Source organism: Bufo bufo, chromosome 5 (assembly GCF_905171765.1).
Source record: "Bufo bufo chromosome 5, aBufBuf1.1, whole genome shotgun sequence".
NCBI lineage: Eukaryota > Metazoa > Chordata > Amphibia > Anura > Bufonidae > Bufo > Bufo bufo.
In genome coordinates, this window is record NC_053393.1 from 364,917,950 (window position 1) to 364,941,591 (window position 23,642).

The following is a 23,642-nucleotide window of genomic DNA, read 5'->3' on the forward strand; positions in this document are numbered from 1 at the left end:
TAACAACCAACGATTTATACAGGAAAATCATGACGATTAACAAGGTTGCCCAAACATTCGCATCCCACTGTAACTATATTCGAAATATTCGCAAATTTTCAAAGTACCTATATTCGCGATAAAAATTCGAATATTCGTGATCAACACTAGACATCACCAGACGCTGGGTTTCATCCCTGGTGATGCTCTGCCAGGCCTCTACTGCAACTGTCTTCAGTTCCTGCTTGTTCTTGGGGCATTTTCCCTTCAGTTTTGTCTTCTGCAAGTGAAATGCATGCTCAATCGGATTCAGGTCAGGTGATTGAATTGGCCATTGCTTAACATTCCACTTCTTTCCCTTAAAAAACTCTTTGGTTGCTTTTGCAGTATGCTTTGGGTCATTGTCCATCTGCACTGTGAAGCGCCGTCCAATGAGTTCTGAAGCATTTGGCTGAATATGACCAGATAATATTGCCTGAGACACTTCAGAATTCATCCTGCTGCTTTTGTCAGCAGTCACATCATCAATAAATACAAGAGAACCAGTTCAATTGGCAGCCATGCATGCCCACGCCTTGACACTACCACCACCATGCTTCACTGATGAGGTGGTATGCTTAGGATCATGAGCAGTTCCTTTCCTTCTCCATACTCTTCCCATCACTCTGGTACAAGTTGATCTTGGTCTCATCTGTCCATAGGATGTTGTTCCAGAACTGTGAAGGCTTTTTTAGATGTCGTTTGGCAAACTCTAATCTTGCCTTCCTGCTTTTGAGGCTCACCAATGGTATACATCTTGTGGTGAACCCTCTGTATTCACTCTAATGAAGTCTTCTCTTAATTGTTCTCTTTGACACACATACACCTACCTCCTAGAGAGTGTTCTTGATCTGGCCAACTGTTGTGAAGGGTGTTTTCTTCACCAGGGAAAGAATTCTTCGGTCATCCACCACAAATGTTTTCTGTGGTCTTCCAGGTCTTTCGGTGTTGCTGAGCTCACCGGTGCATTCCTTCTTTTTAAGAATGTTCCAAACAGTTGTTTTGGCCACACCTAATGTTTTTGCTATCTCTCTAATGATGGTTTGCTTCACTGATAGTGGCAGCTCTTTGGATCTCATCTTGAGAGTTGACAGCAACAGATTCCAAATGCAAATAGCACACTTGAAATTAACTCTGGACCTTTTATCTGCTCATTGTAATTGGGATAATGAGGGAATAACACACACCTGGCCATGGAAGAGCTGAGAAGCCAATTGTCCCATTACTTTTGGTCCCTTAACAAGTGGGAGGCAGATATGCAAACTGTTGTAATTCCTACACCGTTCACCTGATTTGGATGTAAATACCCTCAAATTAAAGCTGACAGTCTGCAGTTAAAGCAGATCTTGTTCGTTTTATTTCAAATCCATTGTGGTTGTGTATAGAACCAAAAATGTTAGAATTGTCTCGATGTCCCAATATTTATGGACCTGATTATATGCAGCTTACTGAATTTTTTTCATAAATGTTGATTAACTAGTTGTATAATAAATGCTTTAAAGGGCATCTGTCGGCAGACTTGTACCTTTAAAATCTGCTGACCTGTTACATGTGCACTTGGCAGCTAAAGGCATCTGTGTTTGTCCCATGTTCATATTTGCCTGCATTGCTCTGAGAAAAATGAAGTTTTAATATATACAAATGTGACTCTAGGAGCAACAAGGGCGTTCCCGTTAGACCCAGAGGCTCAGCTCTCTCTGCAACTGCCACAACCTCTACACTTTGATTGGCAGGGCTAGGTGTGGTGACATTGTCATTGCAGAGAAAGCAGAGCACCGAAAAGTCAGCATTGTGTGCATTCATGGAGACTTAAAGGACTATCTCACCGCCCTGGTCTCTATATCAACGGATGGCCTGGTAGAGAGGTTTAATCAAACATAAAAAAATATGCTAAAAAGAGTGGTGTCTAAAGATGGGAGGGACTGGGACCTTCTTCTGCCCTATCTCATGCTCGCAGTGCGAGAAGTGCCCCAGGCCTCTACTGGGTTCTCGCCCTTCGAACTGCTATACGGCAGACACCCTTGCGGTCTGTTAGACGTGGCCAAAGAGGTGTGGGAACAACAACCCACACCGCACAAAACTGTTGTTGAATACGTCACCCAGATGCAAGGACGGATGGAAACAGTGTTACCTCTGGTTAGGGAGCATATGGAGGCAGCCCAGCGAGCCCAGAGTAGGGTCTATAATCGGCAGGCTCGGGTCCAGAACTTTAACCCAGGTGATCGGGTGTTGGTTCTGGTACCGACTGTAGACAGTAAGTTCCTAGCTAGGTGGCAGGGGCCTTACGGGGTACTTGAAAAAATTGGAGAGGTATATTACAAGGTACACCAGCCAGGCGAAAGCCGGAGAAGGTGTACCATGTGAATCTGCTCAAACCATGGAGAGATAGGAAAACCTGTATGGAAGACAGCCCACGACCAGGGTTCTTAGGGGAAGCGGTTTCGGCCCCTCTGTCTGTAGCAAGGGAAGCGGCTGCCACAGTGAAAATTGCTGACAGCCTCTCCTCTAAACAGGCTCAGGAAGCCAGGGAGTTCATTAATCGGAACACGGATGTATTTTCGGACCTCCCTGGACGCACGTCCATAATCCGGCATGACATTATCACTGAGCCTCAGGCAAAAGTCAGGTTAAAACCGTACCAGGTACCCGAGGCTCGGCGACAAGCCATCGCGGAGGAAGTGCAGCTAATGCTCCAGCTAGGTGTCATCGAGGAGTCAAAAAGTAAATGGGCCAGTCCGATAGTCTTAATACCCAAGGCGGATGGGACTTTGCGGTTCTGTAACGACTTCCGCAAACTGAATGAGGTGTCTAAGTTTGACGCATATCCCATGCCCCGAGTAGATGAGCTTATTGAGAAGTTAGGCCAAGCCCAGTATTTTTCTGTGTTGAACCTCACCAAAGGGTACTGGCAGGTACCCTTGACAGAGGCTGCCAAGGAAAAAACGGCTTTCATCACACCAGTGGGGCTGTATCAGTACAAGGTATTACCCTTTGGTCTACATGGCGCTCCCGCCACATTTCAAAGGCTAATGGACGTTGTACTACACCCAAATAGTCGGTACGCCTCGGCGTACCTGGACTATATCGTTATCCATAGCACCGACTGGCAAAGTCACCTATCTAAAATACAGGATGTAGTGGACTTAACCGCTAACCCAAAAAAGTGTGCGATAGGGTTAGAAGAGACCAAGTACCTGGGGTATGTAATTGGGCATTGAATGATCAAACCTCAGGTGAACAAAATTGAGGCAATTAGGAATTGGCCCCTACCTGTCACTACTCGGCAAGTAAAGTCGTTCCTGGGTATGGTGGGGTACTATATGAGGTTTGTCCCCAATTTTGCTACAGTCGCCGCACCATTGACAAGCCTTTTGAAGGGACGCAAGTCAGTGACGGTTCAGTGGAATGAAAAGGCGGAAAAGGCTTTCTCAGCTTTGAAGTATGCCCTGTGTGGGTCCCCGGTATTGGTGACACCTGACTTCAAGAGGGAATTTGTGGTACAGACCGATGCCTCTGAAGTAGGCCTCGGAGCTGTACTCTCTCAGGACATCAATGGGGAGGAACATCCTGTTGTTTTCCTGAGCCGAAAGCTTACCCCAGCCGAGACTAGGTACAGTATAGTGGAGAGAGAGTGCCTGGCCATCAAATGGGCACTCGAATCTCTCCGTTATTATCTGTTGGGGAGAAAGTTCCGCCTGGTGACCAACCACTCCCCTCTCAAGTGGATGAGCCAACCCAAAGAGAGGAATGCTCGGGTCACCAGATGGTTCTTCTCGTTACAGAACTTCAAGTTCATAGTGGAACACAGGGCAGGCCGCTTACAGTGTAACGCGGAGGCCATGTCCCGGGTACACTGTCTGGCAAGTGTTCACCCCCTCAGGGTTGAACAAAGGGGGGAGGTATGTAGGAGGGCGCAAGGGTCCGTCATTGACGGAAGGTATGTGCCACCGAGATTCCTGGCCTCGGTGAGGTAAGAGACGGTAATTTCATGTGTCAGCGGCAGCTAGTGCTGGCTGACATGGTTTTGCTATTTAGTATGGCTGTTACTGGGAAAAGCCAAAGGGTGGATGGCCTCTCCCCCCGTTCCAGGCCGGGTCTTGGTTTGGGCTATAAAACACAGGCAGCAGTGTCAGGTGGTAGGAATTTACTCCTCTCTGACAGTGAAGTTCTGGCAGCCTCTGTGTTGGGATCTGGGAGTTTGGGCTTGGGTAAAGGCCTGCTACCTTGTTGGCGTGAGAGCAGGTGGTTTCTGCTATGTCCAAGGACTTTTGCATTGCTGCATGGTGTGAACAAACACCAGACTCAAGGTGACTGTTTTCCTTGAAACTGACTTTTTGTTTTGCTTATCCTTATATGTGAATAAACACTGAACTGTTTAAGTTAAAGACGTTGTCGTTGCCTCTATACTGCGTCCACAAGCCTGTCTACCAGAGCAAATCTCCACAATACATTACAATTTTCATATATAATTTATAATGTTATGCCTGGCAAAGATCTCCATAAAGGACATTGTTCATTGATTGCACTGGGCAGTCATTTGTAGATTAGATCAATCACCTAGGAATCATGACATCAGATCCGCTGTGCTTTTACAACCCTCCCTCCCCTTCTTCTTCCTGAGTCTTGTTACAGTTTCACATACAGCCGAAGAAAGCTGCAGTAACTGGCCACTACCCACCTGAGAAATCTACAGCTGTGACAGCTTTGCAGGAAACAGAGACACGTGCAAATAGGGTAAGGGTCTCTTGACAGCCCTCTTTAAGAAAAATCCAAACTTACTATAAGAAAAAATATTCCCGTCGGCAACCTGAGTTGCTTCTTCATTTGTCTTGTATATGTGTATATCTCTAGCTTTGGAATATCTGGGTATACAGTATATGCAGTTCAGCCGTTGTTGCCAGTTCAGTCAGGGAGAAAAGGGTAAAACATAAAACTACTGAATTACATAAGAATGCTTCAGGGCAGGACACTATTTGTGGCTGTAAAGCCATACAGTACCCACTGTCAACAAATTCAAAACGAAAAATCTCCAGCACTCTGTAAAAACTTCCTTATTGGAAAATCCTTAAAAATATCTTGTACAATGATTAATAAACATACTACGCATTTCAGACATAGTATGACTTGTCCTTAACCACCTCAGCCCCCCTAGCTTAAACCCCTTTAATGACCAGACCACTTTTTACAATTCTGCACTACACTACTTTCACCGTTTATTGCTCGGTCATGCAACTTACCACCCAAATGAATTTTACCTCCTTTTCTTCTCACTAATAGAGCTTTCATTTGGTGGTATTTCATTGCTGCTGACATTTTTACTTTTTTTGTTATTAATTGAAATTTAACGAAATTTTTGCCAAAAAATGACATTTTTCACTTTCAGTTGTAATTTTTTTTTAAAAAAACGACATCTATATATAAATTTTTCTCTAAATTTATTGTTCTACATGTCTTTGATAAAAAAAATATGTTTGGGTAAAAAAAAAATGGTTTGGGTAAAAGTTATAGCGTTTACAAACTATGGTACAAAAATGTGAATTTCCGCTTTTTGAAGCAGCTCTGACTTTCTGAGCACCTGTCATGTTTCCTGAGGTTCTACAATGCCCAGACAGTAGAAAAACCCCACAAATAACCCCATTTCGGAAAGTAGACACCCTAAGGTATTCGCTGATGGGCATAGTGAGTTCATAGAACTTTTTATTTTTTGTCACAAGTTAGCGGAAAATGATGATTTTTTTTTTTCTTACAAAGTCTCATATTCCACTAAGTTGTGACAAAAAATAAAAACTTCCATGAACTCACTATGCCCATTACGAAATACCTTGGGGTGTCTTCTTTCCAAAATGGGGTCACTTGTGGGGTAGTTATACTGCCCTGGCATTTTAGGGGCCCTAATGTGTGAGAAGTAGTTTGAAATCAAAATGTGTAAAAAATGCCCTGTGAAATCCTAAAAGTACTCATTGGAATTTGGGACCCTTTGCCCACCTAGGCTGCAAAAAAGTGTCACACATGTGGTATCGCCGTACTCAGGAGAAGTTGGGCAATGTGTTTTGGGGTGTATTTTTACATATACCTATGCTTGGTGAGAGAAACTCACTATGCCCATGTGTGACACTTTTTTGCAGCCTAGGTGCGCAAAGGGGTCCAAATTCCAATGAGTATCTTTTAGGAGGGCATTTGGATACCAGACTTCTTCTCACGCTTTAGGGCCCCTAAAATGCCAGGGCAGTATAAATACCCCACATGTGACCCCATTTTGGAAAGAAGACACCCCAAGGTATTCCGTGAGGGGCATGGCGAGTTCATAGAATTATTTTTTTTGGCACAAGTTAGCAGAGTTTTTATTTTTATTTTTTCTCACAAAGTCTTCCTTTCCCCTAACTTGTGACAAAAAATAAAATTTTACATGAACTCGCCATGCCCTTCACAAAATACCTTGAGGTGCCTTCTTTCCAAAATGGGGTCACATGTGGGGTATTTATACTGCCCTGGCATTTTAGGGGCCCTAAAGCGTGAGAAGAAGTCTGGAATATAAATGTCTAAAAAATTTTACACATTTGGATTCTGTGAGGGGTATGGTGAGTTCATGTGAGATTTTATTTTTTGTCACAAGTTAGTGGAATATGAGACTTTGTAAGGAAAAAAAAAATATATCAATTTCCGCTAACTTGTGCCAAAACAATGTCTGAATAGAGCCTTACAGGGGGGTGATCAATGACAGGGGGGTGATCAGTGAGTCTATATGGGGTGATCACTTCCCTGTAAGGCTTCATTCAGAGGTCCGTATGTGTTTTGCGGATCCACGGATCCATGGATCAGATCCGCAAAACACATACGGACGTCTGAATAGAGCCTTACAGGGGGGTGATCAATGACAGGGGGGTGATCAATGACAGGGGGGTGATCAGGGAGTCTATATGGGGTGATCACCCCCCTGTAAGGCTCCATTCAGAGGTCCGTATGTGTTTTGCGGATCCACGGATCCATGGATCGGATCCGCAAAACACATACGGACGTCTGAATGGAGCCTTACAGGGGGGTGATCAATGACAGGGGGGTGGTCAATGACAGGGGGGTGATCAGGGAGTCTATATGGGGTGATCACCCCCCTGTCATTGATCACCCCCCTGTAAGGCTCCATTCAGATGTCCGTATGCGTTTTGCGGATCCGATCCATGGATCCGTGGATCCGCAAAACACATACGGACCTCTGAATGAAGACAGCCTTACAAGGGGGTGATCAATGACAGGGGGTGATCAGGGAGTCTATATGGGGTGATCACCCCCCTGTAAGGCTCCATTCAGACGTCCGTATGTGTTTTGTGGATCCGATCCATGGATCCGTGGATCCGCAAAACACATACGGAACTCTGAATAGTGCCAGCCTTACAGGTGATCAGGGAGTCTATATGGGCTATATGTCATTGATCACCCCCCTGTAAGGCTCCATTCAGAGGTCCGTATGTGTTTTGCGGATCCGCGGATCTATGGATCGGATCCGCAAAACACATACGGACGTCTGAATGGAGCCTTACAGGGGGGTGATCAATGACAGGGGGGTGGTCAATGACAGGGGGGTGATCAGGGAGTCTATATGGGGTGATCACCCCCTGTCATTAATCACCCCCCTGTAAGGCTCCATTCAGACGTCCGTATGTGTTTTGTGGATCCGATCCATGGATCCGTGGATCCGCAAAACACATACAGACCTCTGAATGAAGACAGCCTTACAAGGGGGTGATCAATGACAGGGGGGTGATCAATGACAGGGGGGTGATCAGGGAGTCTAATATGGGGTGATCAGGGGTTAATAAGGGGTTAATAAGTGTCGGGGGGGTGTAGTGTAGTGGTGTTTGGTGCTACTTATTACAGAGCTGCCTGTGTCCTCTGGTGGTCGATCCAAGCAAAAGGGACCACCATAGGACCAGGTAGCAGGTATATTAGGCGCTGTTATCAAAACAGCGTCTAATATACCTTTTAGGGGTTAAAAAAATCACATCTACATCCTGCCAGCGAACGATCGCCGCTGGCAGGCTGCAGATCCACTCGCTTACCTTCGGTTCTGCCTGTGTGCGCGCGTTCACAGGAAATCTCGCCTCTCGCGAGAGGACGCGTATATGCGTCCACCCAGAATAACAGGGCCGCCGCCAGGACGCGATCCTGCGTACGGCGGTCCTGAGCTGGTTAATAATGGTATACTGCTCTTATGTACTAACAAACTCTTTTATAGTATTTCTAACCTCACAAGATGTTCAGCAAAATGGAACTAGAGAATTAACCCTATGTTGTTCTCACATGATGTTCACTGCAGTATGTAAGAACAGCATAGGGTTAATCCTCTAGTTCTGTTTTGCAGAACACCTTGTGAGGTTTAGAAATACTATAAAAGAGTTGATTAGTACATAAGACCACTATACCATGATAAAGGACATGTCATACTATGTTTGAAACGCGTAGTTTTGATTTTAATCGTTGTACATGATGTTTTTAAGGATTTTCCAATAAAGAGGTTGTACCTGTTTCTGTCTCAGGACATCTAGCATCCAACAGAGACAAAGCGCTGAACATAATCAGTTTTCTTCTCTGTACCCAGTGTTTGATCAAGACCACAAATACACCTTTTTACTGAGGGGTCTAGGATAGGCAGCTGGCTTTAATCAATGATAATATGTACCCAAAATGGTGCATTAAAAACTATAACTTATCCCTCAAAAAAATAAGCACTCATACAGGTACATTGATGAAAGTTTTAGTTTTTGGAAAACAATGATGAAAAAATTTGCGTGGTCACTAAGTGGATAAAGAGGTTGCCTGAGCTGTTTTATTTTAAAAATGGGAGAAACACGGCTTTAATAATAATAATAATAATAATAATAATAATAATAATAATAAAAAAGATACTTACCCCCTCAAGCACCTTCCGTTTTTTATACTGCATCACAAACAGCATTTCTCTATGTATAGGACCCAGCACAATTGGGCATTACGTTGACAATATATTGATTTCTATAGGTACCATTTAATGCCTTTAATTGCACCTGGGGTGGCATTGCAGGAAAAATGAGCACTTGTAATCAGGTTCCCGGGTATTTTAAATAAAATAAAAATAAATATATATATATATATATATATATATATATATATATATATACACAGTATATATATATATATTAATTTATTTTTTATAAATAATTTAATTTAAAAAAAGACGTGATAACATGGATGTCAAATATCCAGTTCAGTCAGAACAGAAGCTAAGCTCTTTTTTTTACGTTAAAATATAAATGATTCCTCATACAATCATAAATTGCAACAGATTGCAAGAAACCTGTTCTCACGTTATTGTGTCTCGGAGACACAGCAGTGAATGTCTCCATCTGCTTCTCCCTGTACTGGTGCTGTAATGGTGCTCACCATCTTGAAATGGTCCACATTTATTGACTTTTGAACTTACAGATGGGTCCCTCACCTTTTCTTGAATTTGGTTGTCCAACTCTTTACAAGTGATGGCCTATCCTCCAGATACGCCACCACTGTCTGATCAGCAGGGGTCCGAAACTATTGCCTCCCCCACCGTGTTTTTATGCCTATTTGTTTTCTATGTAAAACTGAATTTATTTTTTATGGTGACCATTTGTATTTTTACGGTTTAGTTTCCCTTCCTTTGTAGGACACGAGCTGTTTTCAGAGCCGGACTGGGCTTCCCTGTGGCCATTATATTGATTTTCCAGTCTTACCTGTCTTTCTGCATGTTTAACAATGCAAAATGAGAAGCTAAAACTCACAAGAATGCAATAAGCGGAGAAGGGAAATTCTCACATACAGTAGTCATTTTTTTCTTTGCGGAGTAGTTTGCATTCCTAGACTAAATGGCTAGTTTAGACTCTAGTCTGAAACTGCAGTTACCAATTCGCCCACCTCGATTCTCCTCTCATTCTGATCATAGTTGTTAACGTTACTAGCAGTGAGGCTCCTTGTGGTTCTGCACTGCATCAGACCAGATGATGGTAAAAAGACTTTTGGTAACACATATCAAAACTGGCGCTAAAGAAAACTGACTTAGTTGCCCATAGCAACCAATCAGATTACACCTTTCATTTTTCAGTGCTCCTTTGGAAAATGAAAGGATCAATCTGATTGGTTGCTATGGGTAACTAAGCCAGTATTCCTTTGCACCAGTTTTGATAAATGTCCTCCTTTGTGTATAAAAAGAAGAAATCTGAGGCACTGATAGTGTCTCAAACCTGTGCATAAAAGAAGGGCCAGCGCCAGACTCCAACATTATCCAAGATGATTCCAACTTTAATTTCAAAATTGTGACGCATTTTGGGGACAAAAACATTCGATACAAGGCACATGCATGGCTATATGTATGCTGAATAAGCCCTGGAAGACACATTCAAAATGCGTCCTGATGAATGCATGCTTTTCTATTTGTGCGGGAGTGTGATTGGCTGTTATGGGTCATCTAGGAGCCTTCTAATGGCTTGGGATTGTAACATAATGGGTTAATAAGGAACACACGACGCTTAGCCCCCAAACGATATGTACAGTATACGATATGAATACTTTTTACCAAGTATGATTGGACCCACCTCCAACAGTTTTTTATCATAAAGTCCTGTAATCAAGGGCATAGCTATCAGGGAAGCAGTGGATGCAGCTGTTTCGGGGCCCCGAGCTTGAAAGGGGCCCGGGAGCAGTAGCAGGGAATTTAGACGCAGCAGGCAGCGTATGGTGGAGGGCAGCATTAAAGCTTTGAGCAGCTGTTGTCAGCAGCAGCCTATGCTGCTACCTTAAAAAAATCTCCTTGGAGCTTCCTTAAGATGGAGCCAGATATGTGCCCCCTCACAGTAGTATGCCCTCCTCCCCCACTCACTCTTGTACTGACTAGACACTGACAGCTGTGCCCCGTCACAGTAATATGCCCAGATACAGTATGTGCCTCCTCGCAGTAATATGCCCAGTAATGTGCCACCTCACACTAATATGCCCAGCTGTTTCCCCTCACAGTAATATGCCCAATTCTGTGCTCCCTCACAGTAATATTCCCAGTTGTGGCCCCCTCACAGTAATATGCCCAGCTGTGCACCCTCACAGCAAAGTAATATGCCCAGCTGTGCCCCTTCACAGTAAAGTAATATGTCCAGCTGTACCCCCTCACAGTAAAGTAACATGTCCAACTGTACCCCCTCACAGTAAAGTAACATGCCCAGCTGTGCCCCGTCACAGTAAAGTAATATGTCCAGCTGTGCCCCCTCACAGTAAAGTAATATGCCCAGCTGTGCCCACTCACAGTAAAGTAATATGCCCAGCTGTGCACCCTCACAGTAAAGTAATATGTCCAGCTGTGCCCCCTCACAGTAAAGTAATATGCCCAGCTGTGCCCCCTCACAGTAAAGTAATATGCCCAGCTGTGCACCCTCACAGTAAAGTAATATGCCCAGTTGTGCCCCCTCACAGTAAAGTAATATGTCCAACTGTACCCCTCACAGTAAAGTAACATGCCCAGCTGTGCCCCCTCACAGTTAAGTAATATGTCCAGCTGTGCCCCCTCACAGTAAAGTAATATGCCCAGCTGTGCCCACTCACAGTAAAGTAATATGCCCAGCTGTGCACCCTCACAGTAAAGTAATATGTCCAGCTGTGCCCCCTCACAGTAAAGTAATATGTCCAGCTGTGCCCCCTCACAGTAAAGTAACATGCCCAGCTGTGCCCCGTCACAGTAAAGTAATATGTCCAGCTGTGCCCCCTCACAGTAAAGTAATATGCCCAGCTGTGCCCCCTCACAGTAAATTAACATGCCCAGCTGTGCCCCGTCACAGTAAAGTAATATGTCCAGCTGTGCCCCGTCACAGTGAAGTAATATGCCCAGCTGTGCCCCCTCACAGTAAAGTAAAATTCCCAGCTGTGCCCACTCACAGTAAAGTAATATTCCCAGCTGTGCCCACTCACAGTAAAGTAATATGCCCAGCTTTGCACCCTCACAGTAAAGTAATATGTCCAGCTGTGCCCCCTCACAGTAAAGTAATATGTCCAGCTGTGCCCCCTCACAGTAAAGTAATATGCCCAGCAGTGCACCCTCACAGTAAAGTAATATGCCCAGCTGTGCCCCCTCACAGTAAAGTAATATGTCCATGTGTGCCCGTCACAGTAAAGTAATATGTCCAGCTGTGCCCACTCACAGTAAAGTAATATGTCCAGCTGTGCCCCCTCACAGTAAAGTAATATGCCCAGCTGTGCCCCCTCACAGTAAAGTAATATGCCCAGCTGTGCCCCCTCACAGTAAAGTAATATGCCCAGCTATGCACCATCACAGTAAAGTAATATGCCCAGCTGTGCCCCCTCACAGTAAAGTAATATGCCCAGCTGTGCCCCCTAACAGTAAAGTAATATGTCCAGGTGTGCCGGTCACAGTAAAGTAGTATGCCCAGCTGTTCACCCTCACAGTAAAGTAATATGTCCAGCTGTGTACCCTCACAGTAAAGTAATATGCCCAGCTGTGCCCCCTCACAGTAAAGTAATATGCCCAGCTGTGCCCCATCACAGTAAAGTAATATGCCCAGCTGTGCACCCTCACAGTAAAGTAATATGCCCAGCTGTGCCCCCTTCACAGGCAATAAAAAAAATAATAATACAAGGAGCTCCCGGCCACCCACGCCCCCTGCCCTTGCCAAGACCTGCAGTGTGGAGCGCAGACAGGGGAGGAATGATGGAGCAGCGAGCGGTCGGACGGCTCTTGCTTCATCATTACAGGCAGTAGTCTTTGCTTCCTATGGAAGCAGGGACAGCTACCAGAGAGCGGGACATACCTCCCCTGTACCGGGCACTGAAATCCGGAACAGTCCCGCAGGATCCTGGTAGGTTGGGAGCAGGGGTGGACTGGGAACTTAAAGTGGCCCAGTTTTGTAGTTGGGTCCAAACAGATGAAAGGCAGGGCCAACAATACTATATTGTGGTACATTCTAACACCGCAACAGAACCAAATACCACAGTTCATCACAAACTACTGTCGCCAGCAGCACAAAATACATCCCCAAAAGATTCCAATGGCCGGCCTTGAGGAGGGCTCAGGCGGCCCCCTGGGCATCGGCTTACCAGGAAATTTCCCTGTAAGGTCTATGACCAATCCGCCCCTGGTTGGGAGGTATCTGGATCCTCCACAGCCTGACAAATGTATCTAGCTTGCATAAAAGGCAAGTGTATGTATGTGAAAGGTGTGTGTGATTATCTATCTATCTATCTATCTAATATAATATATCTTGTGTGTATATATGTGTGTGTGTGTATATATATATATATATACACTGCTCAAAAAAATAAAGGGAACACAAAAATAACACATCCTAGATCTGAATTAATTAAATATTCTTCTGAAATACTTTGTTCTTTACATAGTTGAATGTGCAAAATCACACAAAAATAAAAAAATGGAAATCAAAATTTTCAACCCATGGAGGTCTGGATTTGGAGTCACACTCAAAATTAAAGTGGAAAAACACACTACAGGCTGATCCAACTTTGATGTAATGTCCTTAAAACTAGTCAAAATGAGGCTCAGTAGTGTGTGTGGCCTCCACGTGCCTGTATGACCTCCCTACAACGCCTGTGCATGCTCCTGATGAGGTGGCGGACGGTCTCCTGAGGGATCTCCTACCAGAACTGGACTAAAGCATCTGCCAACTCCTGGACAGTCTGTGGTGCAACGTGACGTTGGTGGATAGAGCGAAACATGATGTCCCAGATATGCTCAATTGGATTCAGGTCTGGGGAATGGGCGGGCCAGTCCATAGCATCAATGCCTTCGTCTTGCAGGAACTGCTGACACACTCCAGCCACATGAGGTCTAGCATTGTCTTTCATTAGGAGGAACCCAGGGCTAAATGCACCAGCATATGGTCTCACAAGGGGTCTGAGGATCTCATCTCGGTACCTAATGGCAGTCAGGCTACCTCTGGCGAGCACATGGAGGGCTGTGCGGCCCTCCAAAGAAATTCCACCCTTCACCATTACTGACCCAATGCCAAACCGGTCATGCTGGAGGATGTTGCAGGCAGCAGAACGTTCTCCACGGCGTCTCCAGACTCTGTCACATCTGTCACATGTGCTCAGTGTGAACCTGCTTTCATCTGTGAAGAGCACAGGGTGCCAGTGGCGAATTTGCCAATCTTGGTGTTCTCTGGCAAATGCCAAACGTCCTGCACTGTGTTGGGATGTAAGCACAACCCCCACCTGTGGACGTCAGGCCCTCATATCACCCTCATGGAGTCTGTTTCTGACCGTTTGAGCAGACACATGCACATTTTTGGCCTGCTGGAGGTCCTTTTGCAGGGCTCTGGCAGTGCTCCTCCTGTTCCTCCTTGCACAAAGGCGGAGGTAGCGGTCCTGCTGCTGGGTTGTTGCCCTCCTACGGCCTCCTCCACATCTCCTGATGTACTGGCCTGTCTCCTGGTAGCGCCTCTATGCTCTGAACACTACGCTGACAGACACAGCAAACCTTCTTGCCACAGCTCGCATTGATGTGCCATCCTGGATAAGATGCACTACCTGAGCCACTTGTGTGGGTTGTAGACTCCGTCTCATGCTACCACTAGAGTGAAAGCACCGCCAGCATTCAAAAGTGACAAAAACATCAGCCAGGAAGCATAGGAACTGAGAAGCGGTCTGTGGTCACCACCTGCAGAACCACTCTTTTATTGGGGGTGTCTTGCTAACTGCCTATAATTTCCACCTGTTGTCTATCCCATTTGCACAACAGCATGTGAAATTGATTGTCACTCAGTGTTGCTTCCTAAGTGGACAGTTTGATTTCACAGAAGTGTTATTGACTTGGAGTTACATTGTGTTGTTTAAGTGTTCCCTTTATTTTTTTGAGCAGTGTATATATATATATATGTAACGGAAGCTAGTTATCTCGCCAATGGAGGCTTTTGGTGTGTGTGTATATATATATATATATATATATATGTGTGTGTGTGTGTGTCACGGAACCTAGTTATCTCTCCTATGGAGGCTTTTGGTGGAAATTCCAATGCATATGTGAAATGAGAAACAAGCCTAAGGCTATAATGAATGTATGTGTGTATTCATACATTCAGCCCCATACCAAGGATGCATTGCTTAAAAGCACTACCTAGTAGACGCCATTCCTGTGGTTGTTTAAAAATGGTTCTGCTATTTTATGCTGTGTATTCAAGTAAGCAAGAGTTTACATCTCTGTTTCATTTTCCATTCTTCTGATCCGTCAGAAGAACAGAAAAATAAGGATCCTGTAAAAAAATGGATCCCGTTGCATTGGTTATGCACATTTGGCATCCATTTGAGCCATTTCTATCTGAGATCCATTTTTTAGACAGAAAGAAAAGTCCTGTATGGATGAGTTCCCATCAGCGTTTAGCCTTTCCGTTATCTCCTAAAAAACTGATCAATTTTTTTTTTACAGGATCCTTTTTTTAAAGACTGTTTTTTTTAAACAAGAATCCTCCTGTTTTTTTATTTTCTATTCTTCTGACACATCAGAAGAACGGAAAATGAAACAGAGATGTGAATTCTCCCTAATTATATTTGTTTTGAGTACTTTTAAAAATTTTTCTTGTAATTATGGTAACAGACCTTTTATTGGCATTGTATAGGGGCCTACCTGAGAGGAGGACTAAAAGATTTTATGGTCATGACCCCCACAATAGTATTATACAGTGACTTTCTATACAGTGACATGATATACAGTATACGGTATATGTGTGGGAAAACAGACAGAGTGGCAGCAGGGCCTGGTCTGGGAGTGATTTTGACTAGCTGCAGGATTGGGGGTTGCATGGGGTGGGGATTGTGAAGAAGTTGCCCATTTGCTGTGGAGTCCAGTCAGTTCTAGTTACACTACTGCCTGTAATTTTGAGGCACTGCAAAGAATAAATAATATCTTAGTTATCAACATGACCACACAGCCCTACACTTACAGTTATGTGCAGAATAATAGCAGTCTAACATCACTAATGTGTTTAATTATTATTTTTGGCAGAAAACATAATACTACATGGGAAAAAAATCATGACTAGGTTTAGCCGAGTAATGGGCAACGAACAGAATCAGCATGACATGCTCGCTAATTGGGTATAATTGACTTATTTAGTGAAAGGGGGTGTTCAAATTAATAGCAGTGTGGAGTTCAATTAGTGAGGTCACTTATTCTGTGAAGAAAGGTGTCAATTATGGCCCTTATTTAAAGAAGGAGGGCAGCAAATATTGTACTTGCTGGTTTTCGGTCTTGCTCAGCGAGTAAAAGGGGTTGTTACAGATTGTACCGAAGAAGTAAGAACTTTGATCAAGAAGTTGATTGGAGAGGGGAAAACATATAAAGAAGTGCAGAAAATAATTGGCTGCTCAGCTAAAATTATCTCCAATGCTTTAAGATGGCAAACAAAACCTGAAACACGTTGTAGGAAAAGAAATACTACCATCCGTGTAGATCATAGAATAACAAGAATGACAAGAAGCATCCAATGATCTGCTCCATTGAAATCAAAGAAGATCTTCAATTATCTGTGAGTACTGCAACAATCAGAAGATGCCTACCTGAAGCCAAACTATTAGCAACAAACCCTCGTAGAGTACCATTGCTCAGAAAAGACGTGTTGAAAAGGTTACAGTTTGCGAAAGAACACATTGACTGGCCTACAGAGAAGTGGTGCAATATTCTATGCACAAAGGAGAGCAAGATTGTTCTTATTGAGTCTAAAGGCCACAGCAGTTTGTGAGACGACCCATAAACACTGAATTCAAGCCAAAGTACACTGTGAAGACTGTAAGACATGGAGGTGCAAGCATAATGGTTTAGGGATGTTTCTCATACTCTAGAGTCAGTCCCATTTATTACATACCAGGAACCATGAACCAGTTTATATATATCAAAATACTGGAATGTCATGTTGCCTTATGCTGAAAAGGAAATGCCCTTGAAATGGGTGTTTCAGCAGGACAACGGCCCCAAACACACCAGTAAGTGGGTAACACCCTGGTTCCAGACCAACAAGATTGATGTTATGAAATGGCCAGCCCAATCCCCAGATATCAATCTGATTTAGAATTTGTGGAATGACATGAAAATGATGTTTTTTACTGCCAAACCCAAGAATGCAGAACTGTGGAATGTAGTCCAGTCAGTCTGGGTTGGAATATCTGTTCACAGGTGTTAGATGTTAGTTGACGCCAAGCCTCACAGATATAAAGCAGTTATCAGAAATAAAGGTTATACAACTAAATATTAGTTCAGTGATTAACAGAAAAGCTAAATCTTGAAACAAATTTCCCTCACTTTCTCCAGCATTGCTCCAGGAGTGCCAAACGCCTATGGGGAAAAACTTACACATCAGAAAATTTCCTCCATTACAAATTCATGCTAAGAACCTATAACTCTGCCCTTTACCTCGCCAAACAGACATATTTCACCACCCTAATTTCATTGTCCAACAACTGAAAAAATACTCTTTGACACTTTTCACTCTCTCCTCAGTCCTAAAGTGCAGGCGCCTATCACAAACCTCTGTCTGAAGATCTGGATGCCTACTTCACAGAGAAAATAGAAAACATCTGGCATAAAATATGCTCCCAGCCACTAAGTGTCATCGATCCCCTTCCCCCCATTATTTCCTCTGGCTCACTGTCCACACTTGACCCAGTGACAGAAGTCTCCAGGCTCCTCTCTTCTTCTGGTCCTACCTCATGCACTTCTGATCCCATTCCCTCACACCTACTCCAGTCCATCTCTCCACCACTCTCCTAACAAAAATCTTCAACCTTCCTCTCTCTTCTGGCATCTTCCCCTCCTCTTTCAAACACTCTATCATTACTCCATTATTAAAAAAAACTTTATCTTGACCTGTCCTGCACAACCAACTACAGACCAGTCTCCAACTTCCTATTCATCTCTAAACTCTTGGAGCATCTGGTCTGCTCTCGCCTTATCCACTATCTCTCTGCTCACTCTTTCATTGATTCATTACAATCCGGATTCCACACCCTACATTCTACAGAAACTGCCCTCAGCTACCGCAACAAAAATATGAGAACACACATATAATATAACATGATTCTTTATTGTTAAAAAGACATACAAAACACAAAATCTGACATAATGCATAATTTTGTAGCAATGCAGGAAAGTGACATAGTTAAAAAGGCCCCCCCCCCAGAAGCCACAAGAAGGTCAGCATATATGAGTCTCAATGGAGTGTGCAAGCTCTATAGCAAAAGACACAAACAATGTCTGTTAATGCTAACTACATAAGAACACCCATTTCGCCTCGCTTCCTCTTGGGGGCGAAACGCGCGTCGCGGTTGGTGTCCTCCTGAGGCCCTTGGTCTGTATAAGTTTCTGTTTGAACGCTACTTGTGTATACTGGCTATCGCCTTTTCATTGTTTCTCTTTGCTTAGAGTGTGTCCTACCATTTTCTTTGGTGTCTCTAGTTTGGGATCCTTGGCACATGTTTATCAGCATGAGTATATAGGCCTGTGCAAGTATGTTTGTAGCATAATGGGTGTTCTTATTTAGTTAGCATTAACAGACATTGTTTGTGTCTTTTTGGTGCGCTATTTGATATATGCACAGATATTCAGATATTTGTTTTTAGAAGCTGCCCTCACCAAAGTGACAAATGACCTCCTGACAGCAAAATACAACAGTGACTACTCTCTGCTCATTCTCCTTGACCACTTGGTAGCTTTTGACACTGTAGACCACCATCTCCTACTCACCATGCTCCAATCTATCAGCCTAAAGGACACTGCCCTCTCCTGGTTTTCTTCATATCTCTCTGACCACTCTTTTAGTGTATCATTTGCTGGCTCCACTTCGTCTCCTCTGCTTCTTGCTGTTGGGTTTCCTCGGGGTTCAGTCCATGGTCCTTTCCTCTTCTCTCTCTACACAACCCCAATAGGACAGACCATCGGCAGATTTGATTTCCAGTACTATCTCTATGCTGATGACACACAACTATACACTTCATCCCCTGACATAACCCCTGCTGAATCACAGAACACCAGTGACTGTCCTCTGTCTCTAACATCATGTCCTCTCTCTATCTGAAACCGAATCTTTCACAAACTGAACGTCTTGTGCTCTCTCCATCTAATAACTTACCTAAAACTGATATCTCCCTCTCAGTGTGTGGCACTATGATAATGCTTAGACAGAACGCCCGCTGTCTCGGTGTTAAGTTTGACACTGATCTTTCCTTCACCCACTATATTCAATCTCTCACCTGCTTATGTTGCCTGCACCTCAAAAATATCTGTAGAATCCACCCTTTTCTCATCTTGGAAACAATAAAAATTCTCATTGTTGCATTACTGATGCATTCCTGCCTCAATTAATGTAACTCACTATTGATTGGCCTCCCCTCACCAGACTTTCTCCTCTTCAATCTATCCTTAATGCAGCAGCCAGGGTCACCTATTTGTCTAACCACCACTTCGATGCCTCCACTCTGTGCCAGTCATTGCACTGGTTGCCCACAAAGCTCTCCATAGCGCTGCACCCCCCTACATCTCTTCCCTCATCTCTGTCGACCACCCTACCAGTGCTCTACGCTCTGAAAATGATTTACGACTGACATCTACCATAATCCAAACCTCTTACTCCTGGCTTCAAGACTTCTCCCAAGCCGCACCAATTCTCTGGAATGCCCTACACCAAGAAATTAGGTTGAATGACAATATACACAGTTTTAGGCACTCCCTAAAAACACCTCTTATTAGGGTGGCGTATCACATCCCTTGATCTAACTCCTCTCCATATATAGCCCATTTATCATAGTTTTCTGAACCTGATCCTCCACTAAATTTTCCACTGCACCCATGCACACAGAAGCACTAAAGATATCGGCTGGTGACGGGCTCATCCAGCTCCCCTATTTTCCCAAGATGGCTGGACCATTGTACAAAACAAGCACTTTTACCTTTTGTGTCACCCCTACCTCCTCATAGATTGTAAGCTCTTGCGAGCAGGGCTCTCATTCCTCTTGTTCTAATTATTGACTAACCTGTTGCTATGCATGTAACGGATCTCATGGCACCCTGACCGGGTGCCTCCGTCGATGGATGCTCCTATCGCTTCCCAAAGACTCCAAGCACTCCACTGGACACCATAACCGCCACAGACCTAACGAACCGCCGAAGCTTGGTTGAGGTCTCGCCATCTCCTACCCACCCTGGACCTTCGACAAGGCTCCAGGCTCCAGTGGGTTAACCTCTCCTAAATCTAGAGAGCAGGAACAGCTTTTACAAAAGGTAGTAGTTATAGCCAGGGGAGTATAGCAAATCTTCAGCGTATAGCAATCCCCAGTGTCGATCAGTTACCCAAACACCAGCCTCAACATGATGAAGGGTAAAACAGGAACTCTTTATTGAACACACAGCATTGACTTATATACACATGACATACTGAGGACATGACATAGCAGCCAATCCTGTACAGTTTAAACACAAAACTAACCCTATTCAACAAACACAATGGCATTGTCTGTGACGCAATTAACAAACACACTGGCATTGTCTTTGACGCAATCAACAATTAACATGCAAACAGATATCTTCACCCCCTCCATAATGAATGAATAGGGGACGAGGAGACACATGTGATGGGATTATCTCCTGAGTGTATCATAGGAGTCGGCTGCTATTATAATCAACTATCTTAATCCCATCACTAACACAATCAGTGGGAGTCTCAGTGCAGAGTTAACCCTTTTTGTGTTGCTGAATCCACACAATGCCTTTTTAATGGGCCATAGGAAATATGTGGCATATAAATTACACACATAAATCAGGGTTCATAGTTCCTTGTAACCCCAAAAGGTCTGAGGGGGTCTCCATTGTTCTCGGTCCATAGTCTGTAGGAAGGAGGCTAGCCCTCAGGCTCCTCCAGCAGCCCCAGTGGCGGTTCAGTCCGTCACAATGCATGACTGTTTGTACATGAACCCCTGAATTGTAAAGCGCCGCAGAATATGTTGGCGCTATATAAATAAAGATTAGTATTATTATTATTAACTGGTCGTTAGTGTCCTCAGCTGCCTACCCGAGATCGCCCGCTTACAGCGCTCACAGATACAAATGTCTCAAGTTTGTATTACAATCTTTTGTGCTTTTAACTGTACCAATTAACATTTTAAGTATTCTATTAGCTTTGCAATATGTTATTCACATTCTTTTTTTAATTTGGTGCAATATATGCCATGGTAGAAAGAACAGTAAGGCCAAGTTCGACGACCAGGCCTATTTACTCCCAAGTTAATGTGGCAATGATACTAATCCCCTAGGGGCCAGAGGGGTAAAACTTAGCATTTAATATAGGTAATTCTAAAATAGATGGACGCTAGAGGGTGAACCTCTGTGACAAACAACATGAAACAGCCCTAAGGGCCTAGACTAAACATACACGTACAATATGGTGAAAAAGATGGCCGCCGGCACCTCCACACCGCTTCCAGAAAATGCCTCCCGGTCGGTCCCCTCAGACACTGACTCCAGGAGTCCCTCTTCGTGCACCTCCGATATCGGATGGGATCTGCGGGCACAGCTAAGAGCCCTACCTACAAAGGACGACCTGGAACAATCGGTCTCCCGCCTCGAGCAAACTTACAAGACAGAGATGGAGGTACTGAAGGGGGAGATCGTGCACTTTGGTCACCGGGTGGAGGCCTCGGAAAAAACACAGGAGGCTGTCTTTGATCACCTAGCAGACCACCAGCAGGTGTTTTCGGCCCACTCCTCACAGATATCCCAGATCTTATCCCACATTGACGACATAGACAATCGTCACCGCAGAAATATAAATGGCGGGAGAGTGTCTGCTCATCCTGGGCTTCTACTGCTCCTTCCGATTGAGTGTGTGTGGCAGAGACTTCCCTGAGATGTTGTCTTCTCAGATTGTATGCCACTGGTTCATGCCTCTTGTTTTTAATGTGAGTTTATGTGTTGTCCCCCCTGTATTGTCTTGTTCAGTCTTCCTTGCTGTTCTTCCCCCCTCCCCTTCTGTCCCTGACAATAAGGTACTTTGGTCTTCTGCACCTACTTTCTTAGATGGCGTCTGTTAGAATTAGCTCCTATAATGTGAATGGATTCAATGAACCTGCTAAGCGCAATCAAATTTTGTATAACATGCATAAACAAAAGGTCTCTATAGCTCTTTTGCAGGAGACACACTTTAAAACTGATCATGTGCCCTCCTGCAAAAACAGGTATTTCACGACTTGGTCGCATTGTACACATTCCGAGTCCAAATCTCGGGGCGTCTCCATTGCTGTCCACAAATCGCTACCGTGCGAAATCTTAGATACAGTCTCTGACGTTTCTGGTCGTTTCCTCTTTATTAAGGTCTCCCTGTCGTCAAAACTTTTGATAATTGCTAACGTTTACTTTCCTAACTCAGGTCAGTCTCGTTTCGCGTCCAAGATGTGCTCCGCCTTGACTGAGTTCGCGGACGGCCTGCCGATCATATTGGGTGGCGATATCAACTTTCCTCTAGACGTGTCTCTAGATGCCTCCTCCGGTAGGTCCTCTATCTCTCCTGGGGTGGCCCGTAGCTTCAAGAGACAGCTCAGATCTCTTAAATTGGTAGATGTGTGGCGAATTTTATTCCCTGCCACGAAAGACTACACATACTTCTCTGCATCTCACAACACATATCACCGCCTGGACTATGTATTTATTTCCCACTCCCTACTTGACTTGTGCCCAGCTGCAGGGATTGAACCCGCTTTATTTTCAGACCATTCTATGACATGGGTGACACTTGACATCGGTGACCCCTCCAGGTCATATGGTTCCTGGAAACTTAATGACAATATACTTAGGGACCCTATTTGCGCTGCGGACATTAAATCCGCCCTCACTGACTTTGCCTTAAATCACGAGTCCGACCCCTCTAGCCCGACCATTCAGTGGGAAGCCCTGAAATGTGTAATAAGAGGCAGATTTATCTCACACGCGTCTAGACTCAAGAAAATTAGAGCTGGGGAAGTCAGGTCATTACTGATAAAACTGGCGGATCTGGAGCAGAAACATAAGGGGTCACTCTCAAACGAGGCTTTTCAGGAGTTATGTGAGACTCGTACAGCTTTGAGAAAATTAATAGATCAAAAGTACCTGGGCGCTAGGGACAGATTGCAAAAGCTCTTTTATGGTCATGGTGATAAAAGTGGCAGATTGCTGGCGAGGATGCTGCGGCCCAAATCGAACGCCTCTTACATTTCTTCCCTGAATCGTAGATCAGGTGGGAAAATACATGCTACAAAAGACATACTACAAGAGTTCCGCTCCTACTATGAAGAATTATATAGTATTAAGGGGAAGTACGCGGATCTATCCATAGAAGCTAAATCTAAAAAGATTAGGGACTATATGTCCAATTTACTGGGCCCAACTTTGTCCGTCGGACAGAAAGAGGAATTGGAAGGCGAAATAACAGAGATTGAGATCCATAGATCTATTAAGGGATTGGTGGTCGGCAAAAGCCCAGGACCAGATGGCTTCACGCCCCGCTTTTATAAGAACTTTTTGAACGAGATCTCTTCCCCCTTTGCTAGTATGTGTAACTCCCTGGCGAAGGGCTCGTCTTTCCCTCCTCAGG

At 44.3% G+C, this 23,642-nt stretch overlaps 1 protein-coding gene across 1 annotated transcript in view; it reads left to right on the plus strand.

Moving 5' to 3' along the window:
* Positions 1 to 4,664: 4,664 nt before the first annotated feature.
* The window catches only part of LOC121001243 (leukocyte elastase inhibitor-like), a 74,088-nt gene continuing 55,110 nt past the window's right edge, over positions 4,665 to 23,642 (plus strand). Inside the window, exon 1 of the mRNA XM_040432218.1 lies at positions 4,665 to 4,752. The gene's annotated coding sequence lies outside the window, so the exon portion shown is untranslated. The remainder of the gene's footprint in view (positions 4,753 to 23,642) is intronic.